The sequence below is a fragment of the Dama dama genome, chromosome 18 (assembly GCF_033118175.1).
Source record: "Dama dama isolate Ldn47 chromosome 18, ASM3311817v1, whole genome shotgun sequence".
NCBI lineage: Eukaryota > Metazoa > Chordata > Mammalia > Artiodactyla > Cervidae > Dama > Dama dama.
Window position 1 is genome coordinate 73,336,443 of NC_083698.1, and position 12,104 is coordinate 73,348,546.

General features: G+C 40.7%; 1 protein-coding gene across 2 annotated transcripts in view; it reads right to left on the bottom strand.

The window, feature by feature from the left end:
- OGDH (oxoglutarate dehydrogenase) overlaps positions 1 to 8,505 on the bottom strand; it is a 67,146-nt gene extending 58,641 nt beyond the window's left edge. For both annotated transcript variants that reach the window (XM_061165600.1, XM_061165601.1), the window contains exon 1: positions 8,384 to 8,505. The gene's annotated coding sequence lies outside the window, so the exon portion shown is untranslated. The remainder of the gene's footprint in view (positions 1 to 8,383) is intronic.
- Positions 8,506 to 12,104: the final 3,599 nt, after the last annotated feature.

The following is a 12,104-nucleotide window of genomic DNA, read 5'->3' on the forward strand; positions in this document are numbered from 1 at the left end:
GATAAACTGACTCCTGACGTCTATGACCGTCATGCTGGCTAGGCAGGGGAGTAATTAGAGGTAAAAACAGCTTGGACAGTTTCTCAGGACATGAATCTTTGAGGGAAAAGCACATGCATAGTTAAATGGTTGTTACCATTGTGTGTTGCCTGTGAACCATTTAAAAAGAACAACTTACCTTGAAAGGTGGTTATTTTTGGGGGGTGTTTCAGACTCAAGATTCTCATGACAAGTCAAGAAAACAATGCTTGCTACATACCCACAGCTGTTACTCCATTATTCTAGCTTTAGCAGTGATACAAAGACATTAGGTACAGAAAGAGCACAAATACCAATTCTCTCTTACTGGCTGAGAATCTAAGGAGAACTCAACATCTTTCACCTGTGATGCCTCATCAAACATAAACTGAGAGAGGGAAGAAGTGCAGGTTACTCTTAAAGCGCAAAGGTATTTTGCCATCATTAGATGAAAGTGGTGGCTGAGCCTGCAGGGCAAACAAGCAGAATGACCCTTACTGTGTGAGCCTTAAATGTGTCACCTGATCTATGGTCAGTTTCCTCTGCCATAAGGTGCAGGGAACAATCACTCCTGCTTTCTCAATGTCTTTTGTAACTATGATACAAAAATGAAAGAATTTTACACACTTAAATACTTTTATGACTAAAGGACAATTTACCAGAAAAACAAAAAACCAACCAGCCAGCCAAATAAACAAACAAAAAACAAGAAAAGCAACCTCACAGCTAATGCTATCTCTTAAAAAAGCTGAAGTTTCCAAGGTAAACCAAAACAGAAATAAATTTGGAGTGGGTAACTGACCAGACTGCTAGGAAGCACTTCCACCTCTGAACCAGGAACCCTAAACAAGCTTCAGTGCACAGGTCTGAAGACTGATCTGTCCTTCTCCAGACTGACACTCTTACCAGAGGTGCCCTGACTGTGGTGGTGCATGGTATAGGTAAGCTAGCATTTTTTAAAGGTGTTGGTTAAAGTGTAAATTATTAAAATTTTATGAAAAGCAAGGGCAGTTGTCAATATTTATTAAAAACTTAAAAAGCATACACAGAACTTCTGTTTCCCACCACATGCAGCTAAAAATAAGAGATATTTCATTTAAAAAAAAAACAAACAAACACGATTCTGAAATGTGGAGAGGAGACAGACTGGGAAGGGACCTTGGGGCCCAGAAGACTCAGAATTGAGTTCTCCTTTTCTTTTTCCCTCATATATTCCAGGCTAGGTGCTGAAGAAGTTGGCAATCCAGAAACACCAACTACTGTAGACTCAAAAAAAGCTGCAACATAAGTCTGCCCTCTCAGGCCAGAGGACTGAGAATGGGGCAGTCTAGCAGGACAGAATCTTTTTGTGCAACCAACCCCACAGAAAACATGGTGGCCCGCTCCCACTCCATCTGGTAGTATCAGAGGAGATCAGCGACTTTCATCCCCACCAGTGACAATGACCCCCTCCCCTCAACAACATTAGTAGAGGCCAGAAGGGAGCATGGATTTTACTGCCCAGCAGCACAAGGCAGGGTGGAATCTCCCTTCCCAGGCAGGGTGGAATCACAAAGGTCTAACTGAGAAATTACACCCATACAGCAGCAACAAGGAATCCCTACCCACAGATACCAAGGAGGCCAGGTGAGGAGCCTCCGCCTCCACCCAGTAATAACCAGGCAGCACCTCCTATCCCCCTAGCAGTGTCAGAAGCCTGTTCTGTTGTGCTCACCAACACTAAGATGACACACATTAGAATTATGTGGTAAAGTTTTAAAAGAGCCAGCATCAATATGCTTCCATAAGCAACTATCAACATGCTTGAAACAAATGTAAATAGCCTCAGTAAAGAAAGAGAAGAACCAAATGGAACTTCAGAACTGAAAATTACAATAACTAGTAAAAAACTTGATAAATAAGTTAAACTAAAGAAAGAAGAAACAATGAACATGAACAAACATGAACAAAAGGAATTTCCCATCCTGAACAAGAGGAAATAGACTGGGGGAAAAAACCAGGGCCTCAGGGACATGTGGGACTATAACAAAAGACCTAATGCTGCATATAAATGTCATCAGAATCTTAGGAGGAGCAGAAAGGGGAAGGGGCTGAATATGTATTCAAAAAAATAATGGCTGAAAACTTTCCAAATTTAGCAGAAGACATAAACTTACAGATTCAAGAAGCTGAGAGAACCCCAAACAAAATAAACCCAAAGAAATATATTCCACGATACATCATAAGCTTTTGAAAACTACAAACAACTAAAATAGTATATTTCTCACCAGAAACTATGGAGGCCAAGAGAAAGTGGCCCACTTTTCAAGTGCTGAAAGAAAATAACTGTCAATCCAGAGTCCTATATCCAGCAAAAACATCCTTCAGGAAAAAGGGGGGAAATAAAGATCTTAGATGAAGAAAAACTTTGCTGGCAGAAGATTTATCTTAAATGAATGGCTAAATGAAATCCTGTAAACAGAAAGTAAATGATAAAAGGGAAACTTGTAATATCATGAAGAAAGAACAAGAACAAAATATAGGTAAATATAATTTCCTTTCCTCTAGAATCTTGTAAATAATGTGTGATGGATGAAGCAAAAATTACTACACATCTAATGTGGTTCTAACTCTGTGTCTGTAGAAGAATTATTTAAGACAATTTTAAGTGGAGTAGGATAAAATGATGTAAAGAGAGATATGGTTTTTATATTTCACTTAAAATGATAAAATGACACTAGTAGACTGTGATAAATTATGTACATACAATGCACTACCTAAAAATCCACTAAAAAAAGCTACACAGATACACTAAAACACACTACATGTAATTAAAAGTGGAATTTAAAAATGTGTTCAAGTTAAAAAAAAAAAGAAAAATGTGTTCAAGTAACCCACAAAGGGGCAAGAAAAAGAAAGCAGAGGAACAAAAGAAAATAAAGAATAAAATAGCATACATAACTCCTAACATATCAATTATTACACTAAATGTAAATGATCTAAATACACCAGTTAGAGATAGGCAGAATGGATAAAACAATAGGATCCAATAATATAAGAAATTTCAAATATAACAATACAGGAAGGTTGGAAGTGAAAGGACGAAAAATTATGTATCATACAAACATTAAGCAAACGAAAGCAGGAGTTTATTTTGTCATCTAATAATAATCTATTATCAGACAAAATAGACATCAGAGCAAAGAAAATTACCAGAGATACTAATGACAAAAGATTAATCTACCAAGAAAATATAGCAATCTAAATATGTATGTACCAAACAACATAACTGCAAAATATGTGAATCAAACTAACAAAAGTGAGTGGAGAAAAAAAACAAATTTAAATTATAGTTGGAAACTCCTCTTTTTTTTTTTTTTCAACTCCTCTTTCAACAAGAGACAGAAAAGCTACCTATGAGGTCAGCAAAGAAACCAAGAATCTCAAAAGTACAAACTACTACAACTTATCCAGTTTGAAACAGCTATTCAAGAAATTTCATGTGTAATTTAAAAGCTCCTGAGAAAGTAGACTCCGGGAAATTTCCTGGCATTCCAGGACTGGTTAGGATTTTTTACTTCCACTGCTGGGGGCATGGGTTCAACCCCTGGTTGGAAACTTAGATCCACATGTAGCAATGCCAGAAACAAAACAAAACAAAAAACAATGCAATCTACCATACTGACAGGCTCGAAAAGAAAAACTACATGCTTATATCAATAGATGCAGATAAGGGACTTGACAAAATTCAACCACCATGATAAAAACTCTCAGAAAACTAGGAATAAAAGGGAACTTTAACTTGATAGTAAGCCTCCACAAAAGCCTACAGCTAATACACCCTACTTAATGGTGAAAGAGTGACCGCATCTTTTTAAAACTGGGAGCAATGTAAGGATGTCTACTTTCATCTCTACTATTCAACATAGTACTGAGAGCTGTAGCCAGTGCAATAAGCCAAAAAAAAGGAACTAAAAGGCGTACAGATCAGACAGCAAGAAATCAAACTACTACTATTTGCAGATCACATAATCGATTATCTATGTACAAAACTTTAAGGAACCTACAAAAACATTTATAGAATAAGTGTATTTGCAGGGTCACAGGATACAAGATCAATATATAAAAACCAACTGTATCTCTACAGACTATCAATGGACACATGAAAAAGAATTTTTAAAAAGGAAACAGTATAAGTCTAACAAAACATGTACAAGGCTTGTATGCTAAAAACTACAAAATACCAATGAACAAAATAAAAAAACCTAAATAAATGAGAAACATACCTTGTTCATGGACTGGAAGATTATCTCCAAATTGTTACACAACTTTAGCACAATTCCTATCAAAATCTCAGTAAGAATTTCTGTAGATAGAGGTAAGATTACTCTAAAATTTATAGGCAAAGGCAAAGAAATTAGATTAGCTGAAACAATAGTAGTGGAAAGAACCAATTTACTTAATTCCAAAATTTATTATGTAGCTTCAATAATCATATTGTATAGTACTGATGGTGAGACAGACAAAAAGACTGATGAAACACAACAGAGAACTCTAAAACAGACCTGTACAAGCACAACCAACTGATATTTGGCAAAAATGTAAAAGCAATTCAATGGAGGAAGAACAGTCTTCTCAACAAATGCTGCTAGTTGGATATCTATAGTGGAAGGAAAAAGAATAAAAAGAAAAGAAAGAAATCACTCAAGCCATAATTCATACCTTATATAGAAATTAACTTGAAGTGGATTATAATTTACATGTACAACACAAAACTATAAAACTTATAGAGAAATATGTAATAGAAAGAGAGCTAGGTGGAATCTTTAACTTGGAACTAAAAGTACAACCCAGAAAAGACAAAGTTCATAAACAGGACTTGACCAAAATTAGAAGTTTTTGCTCTCCAAAAGAGCCCATTAAGAAGATGAAAAGACAAGCTACAGACAGGAGAAAATATCTGTAAACCACATATCCAACAAAGGACTAGAATGCTTAAGAAATTCTCAAAATGAAACATTAAAAACTGCAAATGATCCAATTACAAAATGGGCAAAAGATATGAATAGGTATTTCACTGAAGAGGCAATTAAACACATAAAAAGACAGTATCACTAGCCATCAAGGAAATGCAAATTAAAACCACAATCACTATGCATCTATTAGAATGGCTAAAAATTTTTATTTTTATTTATTTATTTATTTTTATTATTATTATTTTTTTCCAGTGGGTTTTGTCATACATTGATATGAATCAGCCATGGATTTACATGTATTCCCAATCCCGATCCCCCCTCCCACCTCCCTCTCCACCCGATTCCTCTGGGTCTTCCCAGTGCACCAGGCCGGAGCACTTGTCTCGTGCATCCCACCTGGGCTGGTGATCTGTTTCACCATAGATAGTATACATGCTGTTCTTTTGAAATATCCCACCCTCACATTCTCCCACTAGAATGGCTAAAAATTTTTAAATGGTATTAAATGCTACCAAGAATATGGAGTAAGTGGGTCACAAATACATTATTGGTGGGAATGTAAAAGTCTGAAATAGAATGTAATAGAAAAGTCTGTCTACTTTAGAAAAAACTAAACATGAAACCACCCTATGACCTAGTGATTACACTCCTGGGAATTTTTCCTCAGAGAAATGAAAACTTCTGTTCACATAAAAACCTGTATATATACCCCATATAAAAGTGCTACGTGGGGCTGTTCAACACAAGCTTAATTATGTACTTTTGTGAATGAGAGTTGGCATGTCAAATGCATCCTCTAGAAAAATAACCGGTGTAATATTAAGACTTGTTTTCTAAAGTTGATACCGTGGGTTATTTTTGTGAACAGTCTGATGTTTGGGACCTTTTTTTTCTCAAAATAAAGTCCTTATTAAACCAGGAATTAAAAAAATAAAAATAAAAAAAACCCAGGAATTTGAAGGAAAAAGAAACCCTAAAAACCTGTATATAAATGTGTATAACAGCTTAACAGTCAAAGAATGGAAACCACCGAGATGTCCTTTAATGACTGGAGACTTAAATCAACTGTGGTACACCAATAGCCTGGTACATCAACAGCATCAAAAGCATAAAAACGAACAAAACTACTGATACAGGCAACACCCTGCATGCATTTTCAGAGAATTATGCTTAGTGAAAAAAGCCAACCCTAAAAGGTTACATACTGTATGATTCTCCTTATGTAACATTCCTGACATGTCAAAATTATAGAAATGGAAAACAGATTAGTGGTTGCCAGGAGCTGAGGAATTCCAAGCAGGATGGAAGTGGGTACAGCCATAACAAGATAACAGGAGGGACCCTTGGCATAATGGAAAGGTTCTCTATCTTGACTGTTAATCAATGTCAATACCTGGTTGTGTACTGTAGTTTTTGTAAAAATGTTATTTGAGAAAATGGGTAAAGGGTCATTGAGATCTCTCTGTAGTATTTGTTATAATTGCATATAGTAGATTTGCATGTACAATTTCTCAAAATTACAGAATTCTAGAATAAATTTCTCAATAATTGTACAATTATTCCAAAATAAAACTATCTAAAAATTTTAAAGATGGTACAGTACTTTTCTCAAATGGGGCAGTGAGGAGTAAGACTAATTAAAAGCAGATCTGATATACATAGATATATATGCAAGATACACATATAGCATGGTAAATATTTCACATTTAATAAGCTGTATGTTCAAATTTAAATGAAATCAACAGAAATTAATGCATTTCTGAAATTAAAGTTAGTCTTTAAAAGTAACTAAATTTCGGTGATGGCTGCATACTAGGAATACACTACAAACTAGTGAATTGTATACTTGAAAGAGTGAACAGTATGGTACACGAATTATACCTCAATAAAGCTGTTAAAGAAAAAAAAAGGTACTTGAAATGTGGAAAATGCTCTTCAAAATTTTATCAGGATACTCTAATCTTTCTTCAACTTTCTAAGATCAGCTAATTTGCAAAGCTAGAATAGTATTATACATTTTCAGACCGTGAGGGTCTTGCACAAAAAACTGCAGTTTGACTCTTGCACCTCTTGTCACAGTGCAAACAAGACTTCATCCAGGCCATTTATCCTAAAGCTGCTCAGAGCAGTAAACCTGGGAGTCAGCCTCTAGTCCCTGCTTCAAAGTACAGGTAAAACCAAGCGGACAAACCCCAGGACAAAACAAGAGTTCACACCTCAGGTCTGAGTCATCTCTCCTCCGTTATGGGTGAAGGGCAGAGACAGCAAGTTCTTGTCTGGACTCATGTCCTCGCCACCAGTTTTCTACTAAGCTTTGGGACACAACTTACACTGACATCAGGTAGCTTTGCGAAAGGGAAAAGGTATACTAGTGTGTTCCTCAAGGAAACGCGCTTCATCTCAACATGAGCTACCATATCCCTGCAAGAAAGAAGCGTACTGAATACAGTAGGGTACTGCAAGCTAGTCTACCCATTAAGGGTGTTGCCCCCCAAGAGTTCACAGGGAGGATGGGTGCTGTGGGTACTAAGCATGGAGGGCTCCTGAGTATATGGGCACTGAGCACGCGTGCAGCAGAGTAACCCATCCATTAGGGGTGTCACCCTTTAGAGCACAGAGAATGGAAACGATGAGTGCCGAGTACAGTCAAGGTACTGAGGAGAGTGGAGGTACCAAGTGCTGGAGGGTAATTCACTCAAGGGTTCACCCCAGAAGAGCGCAGGGAGGATGGGTATGGGGGTACTGAATACACAGGATAGATACTGGGGGGTAATCCGCTCCTCAAGAGCGTCACCTCAAGGAACACAGGAAGGATTAGTACTATGGGCACTGAAGACAGAGGGGTACTGCAGAGTAATCTGTTTCTCAAGGGGTCGTCCCAGGGGCGAAGGGTCAGTGCGGACAGAAGCCAACCAGCGGCTTCGCGCTCTGGGAAAAACGAATGCCCACAATTCACAGCCGGTTCGTCAAGGGCGCGCCACCCTTCCAGCCGTCCAGGCGGGGAGAGGACACAGCCTGATGACTCCCACGTGACGCCTCCTCGACCTTGGGGGTCACCCTGGCCGCTGCGCCCGTTCCCTCACATCCGCCGCGCAGCCCACCCCCCTGCCCATTACAGCCAATGGCTTGCCGCTCCGCGCCCCGCGCGACCTCTGCGCACGCCCGCACCCGCCAATCTCCGCCCGCCAGGAGGCGCCCCCCGCACCATTGGCTGCCACGTCCGTCTGTCAGGCTCCGTCCCACCCACCTCCCCCCGTCAGCCCCGCTCCAGCCAGCTCCACTCCCTGTCACCGGGGCGGCGGCGCTAACGAGGGCGCGGCTGCCCTGCCCCATGCCAAGACCCTCGCCGCCTGCCTGACCGGAGCGGAGCCTCCCAAATCCTGCTGGACCCAGCGGCCGCGCAAGCCTACCTGTCTCCGGCTCAGCTCCACCCGAATGAGGCGCCGACACCCCACTCCGGGGCACCAAACTCTCGGCCCCGCCTCAGCGTGTGGCGTCAGCACGCCGCCCCTCCCTGAGACGAGGGGGGCCGCCCCTACCTCGTGAGCGGGAGCCTTGACGTCACAGAGTCGCGCCCACATCTCCTGTGGCGCCGTCTTGGGGTGATAGTGTTAGGTTAGAGGTTGTGGCTTGCTTTTGGCATGTCCGGTCCTGACCGGCTTGCGTGACAGTTCTGAAAGGGGGTGTGCATGTTGCTAAGTACTGTCTCCTGCAGTAGGCTGTCAGGAGTCCTTTGATGGAGAACTGACCTGGTGTGTGCTGTCAGAAACAAACCTTGGTCGGCAGTGTGCGCTCGAGGCGCCGCAGGCAGTGACCGTGGAGTGAGAACCAGGAAGTCCTAACCCTGACACTAGGTTTTCCCAAAGTAGGCAACGGGCCTGCGGGAGCCTTCACTTGGTGCATGGATGGTTTATTATGCTGTTTCGTCGAATACCAAGTGGTCATCCGCTTTTAGAGGTTATTTTACTTACTGCTGAGAAAGGGGGGAAAAAAACCCACATTTACTAGGACACCTCAATCGTAGATACAGCACTGTTTTCAAAATGTGGAGGACAAAAATCTTAATTTTGTTGAAATATGGTAAGTTGTAAGCAATCACATACTGAGAAAGTCCTTTCAGTTCTTCAGTCTTTATTAGCAAGGGAAAAGCATCATTTAATGCTAAAGTGTCTTTAATTACACTTTTTCTTCTTTCCCTTTTCTGACCAAGATAAGACTTAGGCTTAGATGGACAATAATAAAGGTAGAAGTTACTTGGTCTTCCTGACTTGTGACAGGTTATCTTTGAGATATATGGCAAGTAATAGGTTTTCTGATTTACTGTAATGCTAAAATGTTTTATTTTGTAATAAAAATTTCCATTTTAAGACTATGTTCAGTTCAGTCGCTCAGTCGTGTCCGACTCTTTGCGGCCCCATGAGTCGCAGCACGCCAGGCCTCCCTGTCCATCACCAGCTCCCCGAGTCTACCCAAACCCATGCCCATCGAGTCGGTGATGCCATCCAGCCATCTCATCCTCTGTCGTCCCCTTCTCCTCCTGCCCCCAGTGCCTCCCAGCATCAGGGTCTTTTCCAATAGGTCAACTCTTCACATGAGGTGGCCAAAGTATTGGAGTTTCAGTTTCAGCGTCAGTCCTTCCAATGAACACCAGGACTGATCTCCTTTAGGATGGACTGGTTGGATCTCCTTGCAGTCCAAGGGACTCTCAAGAGTCCTCTCCAACACTGTAGTTCAAAAGCATCACTTTTTCGGCTCTCAGCTTTCTTCACAGTCCAACTCTCACATCCATGACCACTGGAAAAACCATAGCCTTGACCAGACGGACCTTTGTTGGCAAAGTAATGTCTCTGCTTTTTAATATGCTATCTATATTAACTAGATACTAGTATGGGAAAGTGGCATCCAAATGACTGACAGTAGGGAAAGGCTGTTCCACACTGTCTTGAATTGTTCCTCTGTGTTTATTCCCCACAACTTAAAGGCAAGGACTGTCATGTGGCATAGCCGGGAATAGTGAGGTGACAAAGGGCAGTCATCTGGTCATAGGGATCTCACCTTGAAAGCTCCATAGAGGACACAAGTGTATGAATCTGGGCTGAAATTCAGACAGAATTTGCCACCTGCTGGCAAGTGTGATACAGACTTGTAGCAATTTCTAAATTTCTCAAGTGAAGTGAGTGAAAGTCGCTCAGTCGTGCCTGACTCTTTGGGACCCCATGGACTATACAATCCATGGAATTCTCCAGGCCAGAATACTGGAGTAGGTAGCCTTTCCCTTCTCCAGGGGATCTTCCCAACCCAGGGATCTAACCCAGGTCTCCCGCATTACAGGCCAATTCTTTACCAGCTGAGTCACCAGGGAAGCCCGCATTACTAAAATGGAAAGGCAAAGTAGAGGTGGGGTTTTTTTTTTCTTTTGTTTTTTAAGTAGGAAGTAAAGGACTGAACTGAACTGAACTGAAAGGGGCTTCCCTGCAGCTCATTAGTAAAGAATGAGCTTATTGCTCCTGCAATGCAGGAGCCTCCGGTTCTATCCCTGGGTCAGGAAGATCTGCTGGAGGAGGAAATGGTAGGAGGAAATGGTAACCCACTCTGGTATTCTTGCCTGAAAAATCCCATAAACAAGAGAAGCCTGGTGGGCTGCATTTCAAAGGGTTGCAAAGAGATGGATACAACTGAGTGACTGAACACACACATACATAAATGCTTGTGAGAACAAAGTTAGGCTGATATGTGTTCTGTGGATTTAAAGACTAGCAGAAAGTGAAGGAACCAAGGAACAAACCAGTATTTTTTTTCTTTCTCCTTTTATTGTGGTAGAATATAAGAAAAAATTTATCCTTTTAAAGAACAATTCAGTGGCATTAATCACTTTACAATGTTGTACAACCATAACCACTATCTATTTTACCATTCCAAAGAGAAATTCACAGGAAGCTCAGCTTGGTGCTCTGTGATGGCCTACTTGGGTGGGATGTGGGTGGGGAGTGGGGGGAAGTCCAAGAGGGAGAGGATATACATATGCATACAGCTGATTCATGTCATTGTATGGCAGAAACTAACACAACATTGTAAAGCAATTATGCTCCAATTAAAAATAATAATAAAAGAGAGAAATACTGTAACCATTTAGCAATAACTTCCCACCCCCCTCCCTTCTTCCTTCTCACTGAGTAACCTCTATTATACTTTGTCTCTATAAACTTGATGAGTCCATCTACCTCATATACAGTATCATATGAGGTACTGTATATATCTCATAGATAGTATTTGTCCTTTTATGTCTTGCTTATTTCACTTAGCATGTTTTCAGTGTTCATCCATACTATAGCATGGATCAAAATTTCTTTCCTTTTCATGGCTGAGTAATATTCTGTTTTATGGATACACTGCGCCTTGTCTACCCATTCATCTGTTGATGGACATTTGGTTTGTTTCTACGTTTCTGCTTTTGTGACTAGTGCTACTGTTACTGAACTAAACTTGGGTCTACTTGCCCGACTGGCAGCAAGACCAATCTACTGACACCAGGTTGTGGTGAAAGGAAATACAGTGTTTATTGCAAGGCCAAGCAAGGTAAAAAGGCAGCTTGTGCTCAAAGGATCAGAACTCCTCAATGGCTTTCAGGAAAGGTTTCGTTTGTTTTTAAATTTTTATTCTTTATTTTTGACTGTACCACGTGGCTTGCAAGATCCTAGTTCCCTGGCTAGGGATTGAACCCATGACCCCGGTAGTGAAAGTACAGAGTCCTAATCACTGGACTGCCAGAGAATTCCCAGGGAAGTGTTTTGAAAGGCAACATTAGGGGAGAGGGTCACAGGGTGCCTGGAGGACATTCTAATGATTGGTTGGTGATGAAGTAACTAGGTGCTATTTCAGGAGTCAACATCAGCCTTCTGGTTCCAGCTGGCCTGGGCTCTATGTGCTTGTGTTCAGCATGCAGTTAATGTCCTCCACCTAGTGGGGGTTTTTGTATCTGCAAAACAACTCAAGGATACGGTTCAGAATACTATCTACAACTCTTGAGGAGGAACTATTAAGGTCCTTGACTTTGTTTTATGACTAAATTATTATTAATTTGTCTGGACTGTTTTCCTTTGTTTTTGCCTTTTCTCACTTCTCTGATTAAAT